This window comes from Trifolium pratense, linkage group LG2 (genome assembly GCF_020283565.1).
Source record: "Trifolium pratense cultivar HEN17-A07 linkage group LG2, ARS_RC_1.1, whole genome shotgun sequence".
In the NCBI taxonomy this organism is placed as follows: domain Eukaryota; kingdom Viridiplantae; phylum Streptophyta; class Magnoliopsida; order Fabales; family Fabaceae; genus Trifolium; species Trifolium pratense.
Genome location: NC_060060.1, coordinates 10,081,638 through 10,094,546, shown reverse-complemented (window position 1 = coordinate 10,094,546; position 12,909 = coordinate 10,081,638).

Genomic DNA, 12,909 nt, shown 5'->3' with positions numbered 1-12,909 from the left:
AGGTTATCCTCCGGGGAGGTAACTGAAATTAATTTAAGCAGTTGACTTCTTTCAATAAATGTTTCTCTATACGCACTAGTCGGAAATCGAACTTAAAACAAAATAATTAAAGGATCCAAGTATATACCGCTTGTATCAGACTATGTTGGTATGTACCACTATTTTTTTTATTTTTTTCTGAAAGGAGATATGTATAACTATTAACTACTCCATCCGGTCCATAATATAAGAGAAAAATTGCTTTTTAGATTCGTTGAGTTTCTAATATATATTGTTTAAGGAACTTATAATAAAAGAAAAATATTAATATGTATTTTAATAGTACATATTAACGAAGTAAATGAATAAAGATTTTAATCAACCAAAAAAAAATTATATTAAAATTTGTAGATTTAACTATTTAAATATTTTATATTATTAAATATAAAAATATTATATTTAAATATTTTAATATGTGCTCTTAAAACACGTGTTAATATGACTTAAAAATATTTGTAGTAGTTTTTGTGAGCTTAATTAGCTCAGTTTGCAGGAACATCCATGTGCAGGAGACGAGATTCGAACCTCAGACACTTCACTTATTTATCTTTAAGGTGGACTTGCTAACTACTAGGCAACTTGACCAAAAAAATTAAAATAAAAATATTTGTAGTATGATTTACTTAATAAATGCAAGGAGATATGTAGGACTATAAGTTTAAATTTTGTTACTAAAGTTTAGTTATTAGATTGTCTGTCTAAAAGAAAAAAAAAGGCTAAATTATATTTTAGTAACTTAAATTTATTTTAAGTTTTTTTTTAAAGAAAATTTATTTTAAGTTTCATACTTTGGTCGCTTATGTTTTTATTTACTTGTTTTTTTCATTTTTGTCTCGTAAAATATAAACGTTAGATAATTGGGTCTCTTAATTTTTCTAGTTTCACTTGTTGCTTTAAGTTATGAATTTTGATAACTTAGGGCCCTTAAATTATAAATATTAAAATATTTTGGTCTTTAATAAGAGAATTAAATTGTCTAAATTTTGAAACTTAAAGAATAAAAGTATCTAACATTAAACGATCATTCCTCAAAATGATTCTCTCTTTATTTCTTTTCTTTCACGTTAATATATAAGTTAACGAATAAAAAAATTTAAAGATCAATTTGTACGATATTTGTAACTTAAGGTACAAAAATAAAACAAAAAACTTAAGTGACAAAAGTGAAACTTAAAATTAATTTAAGGGAGCAAATGTATAAAAAAAAAAAAATTAACATAATTGAGAAGTTTTTTCATCCACTTGTACCGTCGTTGCTTAGTCTACCAACGGGACACGCCGCCTGAACAATATGGTCAGGAAGACTTTCACAAGAGCTGGCTCAACTATCGGCTCTGATACCACTGTTGGGTCATCACGAGGGGGCAGCCGGGCGATCATCCACATTGGGCTTAAGAACAACTCTACAAGTGAGTTAAAAACCTTAAGGTGTTAGGTTTATGGATCCTCTCACTTATAAAGTGTTCAACCTCCACTTTTCTAAGCAATGTGTGACTTAACCACTCACACTTGCCACAACAATCTCCCCCTCAAGTGTGAGTCCATCCACTCTTGGATATGCTCCCCCTCAAGCGGAAGCTTTCTTCATCCTACACTTGTACCGCTGTAAGCCACACTGCTCCACGAGACTCGCCGCCTGACCACCTTTGTCAGGAAGACTTTCGATACAAAGAGCTAGTTCAACCCTTCGTCGAACCATCGACTCTGATACCACTGTTGGGTCATCATAAGGGGGCAGCCGGGGGATCATCCACATTGGGCTTAAGAACAACTCTACAAGTGAGCTGGACACCATACTCTTACCCAAAACCTTAAGGTGTTAGGTTTATGAGTCCTCTCACTTATAAAGTGTTCAACCTCCATTTTTTAAGCAATGTGGGACTTAACTACTCACACTTTCCACAACATGAAGGGGTCCGGGGATCTTCACATCGAATCTTGAACAACTACAAGTGAGTGTTTGACACCACACTTCTACCCAAAACCTTAAGGCGTTAGGTTCATGGGTTCTCTAACTTATAAACAATTCAACATCCAATTTTTCATACGATGTGAGACTCAACTCACACTTGAAATAACAACAAAGTAAGGAAAAAAATAGTTATTTTGATGATATGAGTAAAAAATTTTTGCAAATGAACAAAGAAAATACTATTTTATACTCTTAAACTATTTTCTTAGAACACTCGTTAACATTTTGTTTTAGTTTACAATGTAGCTGAGGATCAAACTAATAATCTCTAACATATTATCTAAATTTCTCACCACTAAAACAAACTTAATTACTTAATTTTTTTAGTTGAACTTCTAATGAAACATGAAAGGCGTTCTCCCCCGATCTTCACCATATATTTAGAGAGAACTTTTTTCTAAATTTAGAAAGAATTTTTTCTTCTTCTATATTTATTCATTTCAGATACTGTTTGCATGGTGTAACAAACAACTATAAATTACATATATAAATTCATGGCATACTCAGTATTAGATCTCTTAATTACGTAGACATGTGTTTGATTCAAGTTGGTATTGATGGAAGAATATATATACACATATTAAGATAAATTAATCTACTAAATAAATTGTATCTTGTTACCAATAATAAATTGGTTCAAATGGTAAGTGTCTTTATCTCCTTGAGCATGTGATTAGTGGTTTAATTTCTGACTTATACATATAAAAAAAAATTGGTTGGAAGAGAAAAATCGATCTTGTGTGCCAACAGATTCTCCGATGGAGATTAGAAATTTTGTATCAATATCATGGTAATAAAATAAAATTGTATCCTAGTATAGTAGTCGCCTAGTTGGCAAGAGATATCCGACTAGAAAATAAAATAGTTTACAAATGTTTTATTGTTAATTGTTTTAGCTCACAATGAAGTACTATTAATATTCTTAATTATGATATATTTATGTATTTATTAATGTTTTGCATAAATAAATGTCTTATATTAATGTATTTTTGACAGATTCTTTAAATCTAAACTTATGAATTATAAAATGAAAATTAGTATTTTATAAATTGTGTATTCAATGATTTAAAGATGTAAAAAGTTATTCTCTCATCATTAATTATTTCATTTTTTAGTATGTTTAACTAGTGTCCCGAGTGTACTGTTTTGCATGACCCATTATAAAATTCTACACTAAAATTAGAGAAACGACAATAAAAACATATAAGAAAATGTCCCCGTGAGCTTAACTCAGTTGGTAGAGACATCAACATTTTATACGCAGGACTTGTGGTTCGAATTCCGGACCCTCCACTTATTCATTTTTAAAAGATGGAATTTCAAGCTGCTAGACTAAAAAAACATATAAGAAAATTAAAGACATTTTTGAATTTTGATAGATTCTGAATGGTATATATAGTAACAGATAATAACTTCAAGGCCGAAAGAAATCACACTAAAAATCCAAATAAACAAATTCAATTAAAATAAGTTCTACTTCAAATTAAAATATCTAAATTAATTAATCAATCTTGTCACTAGATATTGGGCTGTGATGAAATTAATATATCTATATCATCTATCTATGTTTTAAAAAGAATAGTTGTTGCCGTCAGGCATGATTCTAATTAAAAAATAAATCAAGTTGTTGTGTATTAGTGGCACAATAATAAGATTTTAATGAATGCCAATCTGGTGTATGATGGTGAAGTGGGTTCGTTTGGTGTCTTTTGTTGGTTAATCAAATAAAGATATCAAGAAGAATTTAAATCAGGAGTTAAGAAAACTATATTTTAATTGATATTATATCTATACTATATATAAAGAGAATACTTTGGTGTGAACTTTTCATAATATTAATAATATTGCTGATTTTTTTTAGTAGCAACAAATCTTTTATTAATAAACTCACCATAACATAAGACACAATTTTTTTTGCAACAAAAATATTTTATTAATAAACTCATCATAACATAAAGCATAATTTTTTTTGGACATAATACTTTGGTGTGAACTTTTCATAATACTAACAATATTACTGATTTTTTTAGTAGTAACAAAAATCTTTTATCAACAAACTCACCATAACATAAGACACTTTTTTTTTCAGCAAAAATATTTTATTAACAAACTAATCATGACATAAAACATAATTTTTTTTTGTACATAAGTTAGACACATACATAAGAAAATATAAAATATTTTCTTTCATTTTCACTATTATTATTATTATGTAATTTTTTTTTAATAATTGTGAGTGGGCAGAGAGGTAGGTCGGTGGTCGGTGGATAGATACCGTTAGCAATTGACTTTCCCACCACGCAATAACGATAGGACAAGTTTTCCAATTTTATCCTTTATAAACTTTTGTTGTTTTGTACATTAGTAAGGCCTTTTTCGAAATATATGTAAATTTTAATGGCCCATGGTCTTAAGTTGTTGTCTTTCTAATCATACTATAGGCGGTTTAATTTCCTATTAGTAGTGTGTGTTTGTTCTTTTAATTATTCACTTTCTCACAAACTTTATTATTGCCCTTTGTATATATTTAAAATAATTATGATTGTATATTGATCAGAGTCGATCTTGATGATCCTCTTTAATTTTGGTGAAAGGAGGGAATTTTGTAATTGTAGGTGCTTCGATGTAGAAGTATGTAAAGTGCGTGAAACAAATATTAAGAATATAGATAGTTAGTTAATCAATTAGAGTTAGTTGATAGTTTACCAAGTTTGTTAGGAGGTTAGAAAGTTAATTAGGAAGTTAGTTACTCCAAATAGTCTTATAAATAAGTTACTCCATTGTACATTTTAATCATTCTTTTATTAATTTATATTCGTGGATCGTCAGTCTCACAGTAAAATTCCCAATCATCAATCTTACAACTAAAAAAAACTTCAATCAATTTCACATATACATATTGTCTTTTCCTCTTAAGCACATGCAGTGGCGGAGCTAGCCCGAAAAATTGGGGCGGGCCGCTACAAATATAAATCGAACATGCAAAAGAAATTACTAAAAAAAAGATATATCATATCGAAAGTTTGTCTAGTATGCATATCTCAAAAGTAGTCAAAAGGTGAACCATTAACATGTTTATTAAATAAATTTTAAAAATATATTATGAAATATATTTTATGTCAAATGTGTAAATTTCATACTTTTTAATTAGTTTTTGTATTTATGTTTATAATATTATATGCATATCTCTAACAAAAATTTAAATTTTTTTAACAAAAGATTGATCAAACATGAATTTTTATGCACAAACTCTAATTTAAATAAAAATTTGAGTACATTTTTCTCAAAAAAAATATACTTGAATACTTCGACAAAATAAATTACACATTTTAAGACATCTATAAATTATTAAACAATAAAATATTAGAAGGGATGCTTAAAAAAATAAATTAAAAAGTATATTTGAATTCTGGGACGTAAAACTAGCGGGGGTTTTAAACCCACGCAAACTGAAAACATATTAAAGAATACTGGATTGTATGGTTTGAAACCCCCGCGAAACAAAATTTAACAAACTACACAGACTATTTAGCGGGGGTTTATAACCGCCGCTAAATAGTATACCTATGAAAAAAAAATTAAAAATTCTGGAGCGGGCCATGGCCCTGTCCAGTCCATGAAGGGCTCCGCCCCTGAGCACATGTACACCATAACATCCGATAATTTTAAGGTAAATCTTCCCTCTCATAAGTTGGTGAAAAAATTGACAAGTACATTTTCTTTCACAGAAATTTTTGTGCAGTTAAAAACATAAAAAAATATCCCGAAACAATACTGTACAGTATATAGATTTTAAATAAATTGAAAAGCAACTTGTTAGTGTACCGTCTCAACCGATTTGCCATAGTAGTTATGACTCGTATGGATAGTGGAATTTATGGGGTATATACTATATTTGGGCTTTGTAGTTCAGTGCAGTAGTCGTTAAATTCATTGAGAATTTAATGTATATCTAGTTTATATTATAATCTAAATATATTAGATTTTCAATGAATCTAAAAAGTAGAATATCTCTTATATTAAGGACCGGAGGGGGTAGTATTAAAATTTATGTTAGAAATTTTTTTTATAAGCAATGAGAAAATGTATATAAAAGGAAGTATTATGGGTACTTCGACCACTACAAGAAAGATTTTAGATTGGAATCAGTGGCGGCTTGCACACATGTGCGAGGTGTGCGACGGTATCGGGCCTCAAAATTTTGAGGGCCTTAGCTCAAAATTTTGAGGTCCTATAATATTACTTATATATTATTTATACCTATAAAATATCAGATGTATATTAATAGATTAATTTTTAGGCCCTAAACTAATAGTTATATATTGTTAATGATCATATAATATCATATGAGTATCAATAGATTAGTTATCTATAATCGAAAATATAGTTTTAGTCCATTTTAATCTTTGCATAAAATTTAAACTTAGATTAGGAGATTCATTTTTGACGTTATATACAAATATAATTATTTTGTATTTCTTATCACATTTGATTTAATGCTGTTGGGTTTTTGAGATTGGCTAAAATTTTGCAAAAGCCAACCAGCCAGATGCTGGATCGCGATGTTGTAGCATCATCGTACAGAATCCTGATACTCTGTTTTGCGCAGAATTTCTTTTTCAAATCAAAGGAAGATTTAAGTCGTTTTTATATTTAAGCATGTGCGACTATTCAAGACGTGGCTTGTTCTACAAGTTTTCCTGAAGGCGGTTTGAGAATTATTATTGAAAACAAAAAAATATAACTTGTTATATTTTTGAAAATAATAATTTATATTTTTTTTGTTTGGCCACACATGAAACAAAACAAATTATATTTCTGGAAATAATATAGGGTTGGCCGCAATTTTTACAGCTGTGTTTGTCTGAAGACCTAGCTTGCACATCAAGACAATTGAAGACTATAAATATGTGAAGCCTCAAGCCTTTACAACTCATGTATTCTAAACCGTGTTTTTACAAAGTGTGAGTTTTTAAGGTTTAGAGTTTGTGTCTTTTGTCAGCCTTTCTTGTGTCAATTTGATGCAAGTTTAGGACTGTGTTTTTTGTTGTTTATTGTAAGCTGCTCCTAAGCTTTTAAGCACGGAGTTAGTGTGTGTGATTCACTCATAAGCTTTTAAGCAAGAGTGTGGTCTAGTTTCTAGGAGAGTGTCTCCATCTTGATTATTATTATTGACAGCAACATGGTACGTGTTGTTAGAGGGAATTTGGGACGGGGTCTCATTATCTAAGAGGTTCTTAGATAGGATTGCACGGGTAGTGTCTAGGTGATAAGTCAAGTACCGGGTGTTGGTCGAGGGCTTTGAACTAGAGCTATTATAGTGAATTCATTCCTGGATTGGTATCCCCCAGAGTAGGTGACGTTGCACTGAACTGGGTTAACAACTATCTGTCTTATTTATTATTCTGCAATTTATTTATTTATTTCCTGTGTTCTGCGACTGTCTTGCTGTAACTTATGCTATAGCATCTTGTGCAGCATTGTGTTCACTGCGTGCCAGATTTCAATTGGCATCAGAGCAGGCACCCTTTCTGGTTATAGGGTGAGCTCCAGGGAGAATGTCTGGCAACATGGACAAAGAAGGAGGGCTTGTAAGCAGACCACCGCTTCTCGTTGGTGTCTCCAACTATGATTATTGGAAATCACGCATGATTGCTTTCCTAAAATCTATGGATAGCAAAACTTGGAAAGTTGTTCTGAAAGGATGGGACCCCCCTGTGGTCATGGACAAAGATGGAAAGCCAACACTTGAACTAAAAGCTGAGGAGGACTGGTCTAAAGAAGAAGATGAGCTTGCTTTGGGAAACTCAAAGGCATTATATGCATTATACAATGGGGTAGACAAACACATCTTCAAGCTGATCAAAAAATGTGTCTCTGCAAAGGAAGCTTGGAAGATTCTTGAAACTGTTCATGAAGGTACTCCTCAGGTAAAGATGTCTAAATTACAGATCCTTACTACTCAGTTTGAAAATTTACGTATGAAGGATGAGGAAACAATCCAAGATTTTCATATGACTATTCTAGATTATGATAATCAATTTGATTCTTTGGGGGAGAAAATTCCCGAAGAAAAGTTAGTAAGAAAAATGCTCAGATCTCTTCCAAAGAAATTTGATATGAAAGTCACAGCTATGGAAGAAGCCAAAAACATATCTCAGATGAAGCTGGATGAACTGGTTGGATCACTCCAAACTTATGAAAGTGCTGCAAATGGAAGAAGTGAAAAGAAAAATAAGAGCATTGCTTTTTCATCCAAAAATGATGAAGAAGATCTGGAGGAGGATGAAGAATCTAATGAAAGTATCTATGAAGCTATGGAGTTGCTGGGAAAACAGTTCAACAAAGTTCTAAAACAAATGGACAAAAGACCCAGACCAAATTCTAAGAATGATGCTCCAGGCACTATGCGCAGCATTGTGAATCAAGGAAAACTTAAGAGTGATGAAAAGTCAAGCTTAAACAAGAATATTCAATGTCATGAATGCGAGGGATATGGTCACATCAGACCTGAATGTCCAACATATCAGAAAAGAACGAAGAAAGGACTAACTGTCAGTTGGTCTGATGATGATGACTCAGAAGATGATACAACATCTGTGACTGCCAAACATATCTCAGTCTTAACAGGTACTATTACATCTGATACAGAATCTTGTGATGGAGAGGTAACCTACGAAGAACTTGCTGATTCTTACAGAGAACTCTGCCTCAAGAGTGGAGAAATATGCAGAGTCATTGAGAAACAAAAGGTAACCATCAATCAATTGAAGGCAGAAAAATTTGAAAATATTTCAAAGATGGATGAGCTCCAGAAGAAGGTAAATTATCTATCCTCTGATCTTGATGAAGCTAAGGAAGTCATTGAAAAATTAAATGCTGACATTTGGCGTTTGAGAAAATTCTCTGACATGCTGTATAAAGATGATGATCATCTTGATAAACTTCATAAAGCTAATGGTCAACTAGAAGAAATCTTAGAGAAAAATGTTCTAAAGCCTAAAAATATTGGGCTTAGTTATGAGAATGTCAACAAACACAAAGGTTACAGCTCAGATCTCATGTACATGCATCCAAAAGAAACTCATAAGCGAAAGATGCCTCAACAGATGCTACAGCATCATAACCAGCATCCCTTGTCAAAGAACAAAAGAAAACATCATTCTTGGATATGTCACTACTGTGGTAGAATAGGGCATATAAGACCTTTTTGTTACAAATTGTTTGGATACCCTAACAGGCATCATCAGCCTAAACTAGTTTCCACAACTGTCTCCACTCAACAAGAATGGAAACCTAAAGGTAAGAATGTGAAGACCAGTGATGGTACTCAACTTGAGAAGAAGATTACTGCTCTGGTTGCTCACACATCACTTAGAGCTTCATCAAGGGAAGACTGGTATTTCGATAGTGGTTGTTCAAGACACATGACCGGAATTGGAAAATTTCTTGTTGATTTAAAGTCTTACTCAACTAGTTTTGTAACTTGTGGTAATGGCACTAAAGGAGAAATTGTTGGTATAGGGGAGCTCAACAGTAATAGCTTGCCTAAACTAAGCAATGTGTTGTTAGTAAAAGGATTGACTGCAAATTTAATAAGCATCAGTCAATTATGCGACCAAGGGATGAAGGTAAACTTCACCAAGTCTGAATGTTTGGTTACAAATGATGAGGGTGAAATTTTGATGAGGGGCGTCAGATCAAAAGACAACTGCTACTTATGGGTTCCCCAAGAAGAGGCAAATGTGTCGACATGCTTAATCACGAAAGAAGATGAAATAAAATTGTGGCACCAAAAACTTGGCCATCTCAACCTAAGAAGCATGGAGAAAGCTATACCTGAAGAAGCCATCAAGGGCTTGCCAAATCTCAAGATCGAAGAAGGAAGCATTTGTGGTGAATGTCAAATTGGAAAACAAACCAAGAAGCCACATCCAAAGCTGCAACATCTTACCACTACCAGAGTTCTTGAGCTTCTACACATGGATTTGATGGAACCTATGCAAACTGAAAGCTTAGGAGAAAAAAGGTATGCCTATGTTGTTGTAAATGATTTCTCTAGATACACCTGGATAAATTTTATTGGAAAGAAATCAGAGACCTTTGACGTATTCAAAGATCTATGTATTCTACTTCAAAGAGAGAAAAACAATGTTGTGTTAAGGATCAGAAGTGATCATGGAAAGGAGTTTGAAAACTCTAGATTCTCTGACTTTTGTGCCTCTGAAGGCATCATCCATGAATTTTCATCTCTCATTACACCACAACAAAATGGTGTAGTAGAAAGGAAGAATAGAATTATACAAGAGTCTGCAAGAGTAATGTTACATGCAAAGAAACTCTCTCATGGTTTTTGGGCAGAAGCTATGAACACTGCTTGTCATATTCATAATCGTGTCACCTTGAGATCTGGAACTACATCTACTCTGTATGAATTGTGGAAAGGTAGAAAACCTACTGTTAAGTACTTTCATGTGTTTGGAAGTAAATGTTATATCTTGTCTGATAGAGAACCAAGAACTAAAATGGATCCTAAAAGTGATGAAGGCATATTCTTGGGATACTCAACAAATAGCAAAATCTACAGAGTATATAACTACAGAACCAAAACCATGATGGAATCTATAAATGTAGTAATAGATGATATTTCAAGTGAAGTTGTGAAAGATGATACAGAAGATGCTACAGCATCTATCCCAGGTAGTATAGATTCTGAAACTATTGAGGAATTCAAGAATGATACAGAGATTACTACACTTGAACCAATCCTTTCTACTTCAAAGAAAGGGTCATCCATTCGTACTCAAAAGAATCATCCCACAGATCTGATTATTGGTAATCCTAATCATGGAATTACTACTAGAAGGACACTTGACTTAGTTCCTAATGCTTGTTTTGTTTCTATGTTTGAACCCAAAAAGGTGATGGAAGCCCTCACTGATGAGTTTTGGATAAATGCTATGCAAGAAGAGCTAAATCAGTTCAAGAAGAATGAAGTTTGGGACTTAGTTCCTAGACCAGAAAATACTAATGTGATTGGTACCAAGTGGGTCTACAAGAACAAGTCTATGCTAGAGGGGTATTGTGATGCTGATTGGGCAGGTTGTGCAGATGATAGAAAAGGCACCTCAGGAGCTTGTTTCTTTTTAGGCAACAATCTTATATCTTGGTTCAGCAAGAAACAAAATTGTGTATCTTTATCTACAGCTGAATCAGAGTACATAGCTGCTGGTAGTAGATGCTCCCAGCTATTATGGATGAAACAAATGTTGTTGGAGTACAATGTCGTACAAGATGCTATGGCATTGTACTGTGACAATCTTAGTGCCATCAATATTTCAAAGAATCCTATCCAACATAGCAGGACGAAGCATATTGATATTAGGCACCACTTTATTAGAGACCTAGTTGAAGAAGGTATTGTGACTCTTGAGCATATTTCAACTGAAGAGCAATTGGCTGATATTTTTACTAAGGCTCTAGATGCGGTCCAATTTGAAAAATTGCGAGGCAAACTTGGGATTTGCCTATCTGAAGAGTTATAGCAATTATTGCAAGTGTGACGTGCAGTTTTCTCTTCAACTTATTTAGTAATGCACGCTGTTATGGGTAATGTTGAAACATCTGAAGATTTGGTAAGAATTGTGTGTTTGTTGATGATAAGGATGTTTCTTGTGGTGAGAAAGTATTTGTCAGAGAAAGTTATGTGGTGTTCTCCCCTGCTGTGTTTAACATTTGTTAGTAATGATATTAGCGCTCCAACTGAGGTCAAAGATGACTTTGTGTTGGAACATGTCAAGAAGAGTGTTCCTAAGAAAGATGTTGCACATGATGCTACAACATCTGCAGCACGGGAAAATTTGGATAACATTGTTATACCCGAGTCTCCAGATAATGTTATTGTTTCTAACAAAGAAAAGGGTTCTGAAGCAACTACTACTGATAATGTTTTTGTTCATCATATCTATGTGATCCCTTATGTTGATGATAGTGGTAAAACTATGTCTGTTCCAAATGTGGACAATCTCAACCTTACTGAGAGGACTCCTGCTTCTAGTACTAGGAAGTTAGGGAGCAATGCTGGTAAAGGTGTAGTTGTTTCTAATGTTCCTGTCAAGACTGCCAAGGAAAAGAAAATCTATGGTCTTAAAAGACAGTGGAGTAAGATTACTGGGCCCTCTGAGCAAAAGAAGAAGCTTTTGAGGAGCTTGTCGTGGAAAGGAATTTAAGTGAAGTTTTTTTTACAATGCCAAAAGCTTGTTGATTTGATTAATGCAGCTGGATTGATGAAAACTGCAACTGGGCTCCAACTACTCATTCCAATACTGTGGCTACAGGTTTGGCTAGGTTTATATATGTTGTAGGGACCAGATCACCTTTTGCCTTTGGTCCTTATATTCTTGATGAAACTGTTCTGCATGGTAAGTCATGTACTGTGAAGATGTCTATAGTCTTTCCTACACTGATGTGTGACATTATTCTAGCTCAACATCCTGACATTTGTACTAAGGCTGGTGTTCCTAGTAAGAGAGGTTGTGATTTGTCTTTTGATTTTAGACTGTTTGAGGGTACACATGCTGCAGACTGTGCTGCATCATCTGTCAACCAGTCAAACTGATGTTTTGCCTAGGAAGCAAATGACTGTTGACCTCAAGGTGTTTTTTCAATGTCAATCCTGGTGTTCTTAATGATATTGAAGGTGGTGATACTGAGGTAGAGGAGGAGGACTCTGGCGCAAGTCCTTCTATGTGACCTGCTTATGCTTTATTTGCATGTCCTTTTGGATTTTAATTTGTTGGGCTACGCCCTGATGCTCTCTGGATTGTAACATGCATATTACATGTCTTTGGGTCCGATACTCCAGGTTTTCTATGCCCTGATGGTTTGTATATGCACTT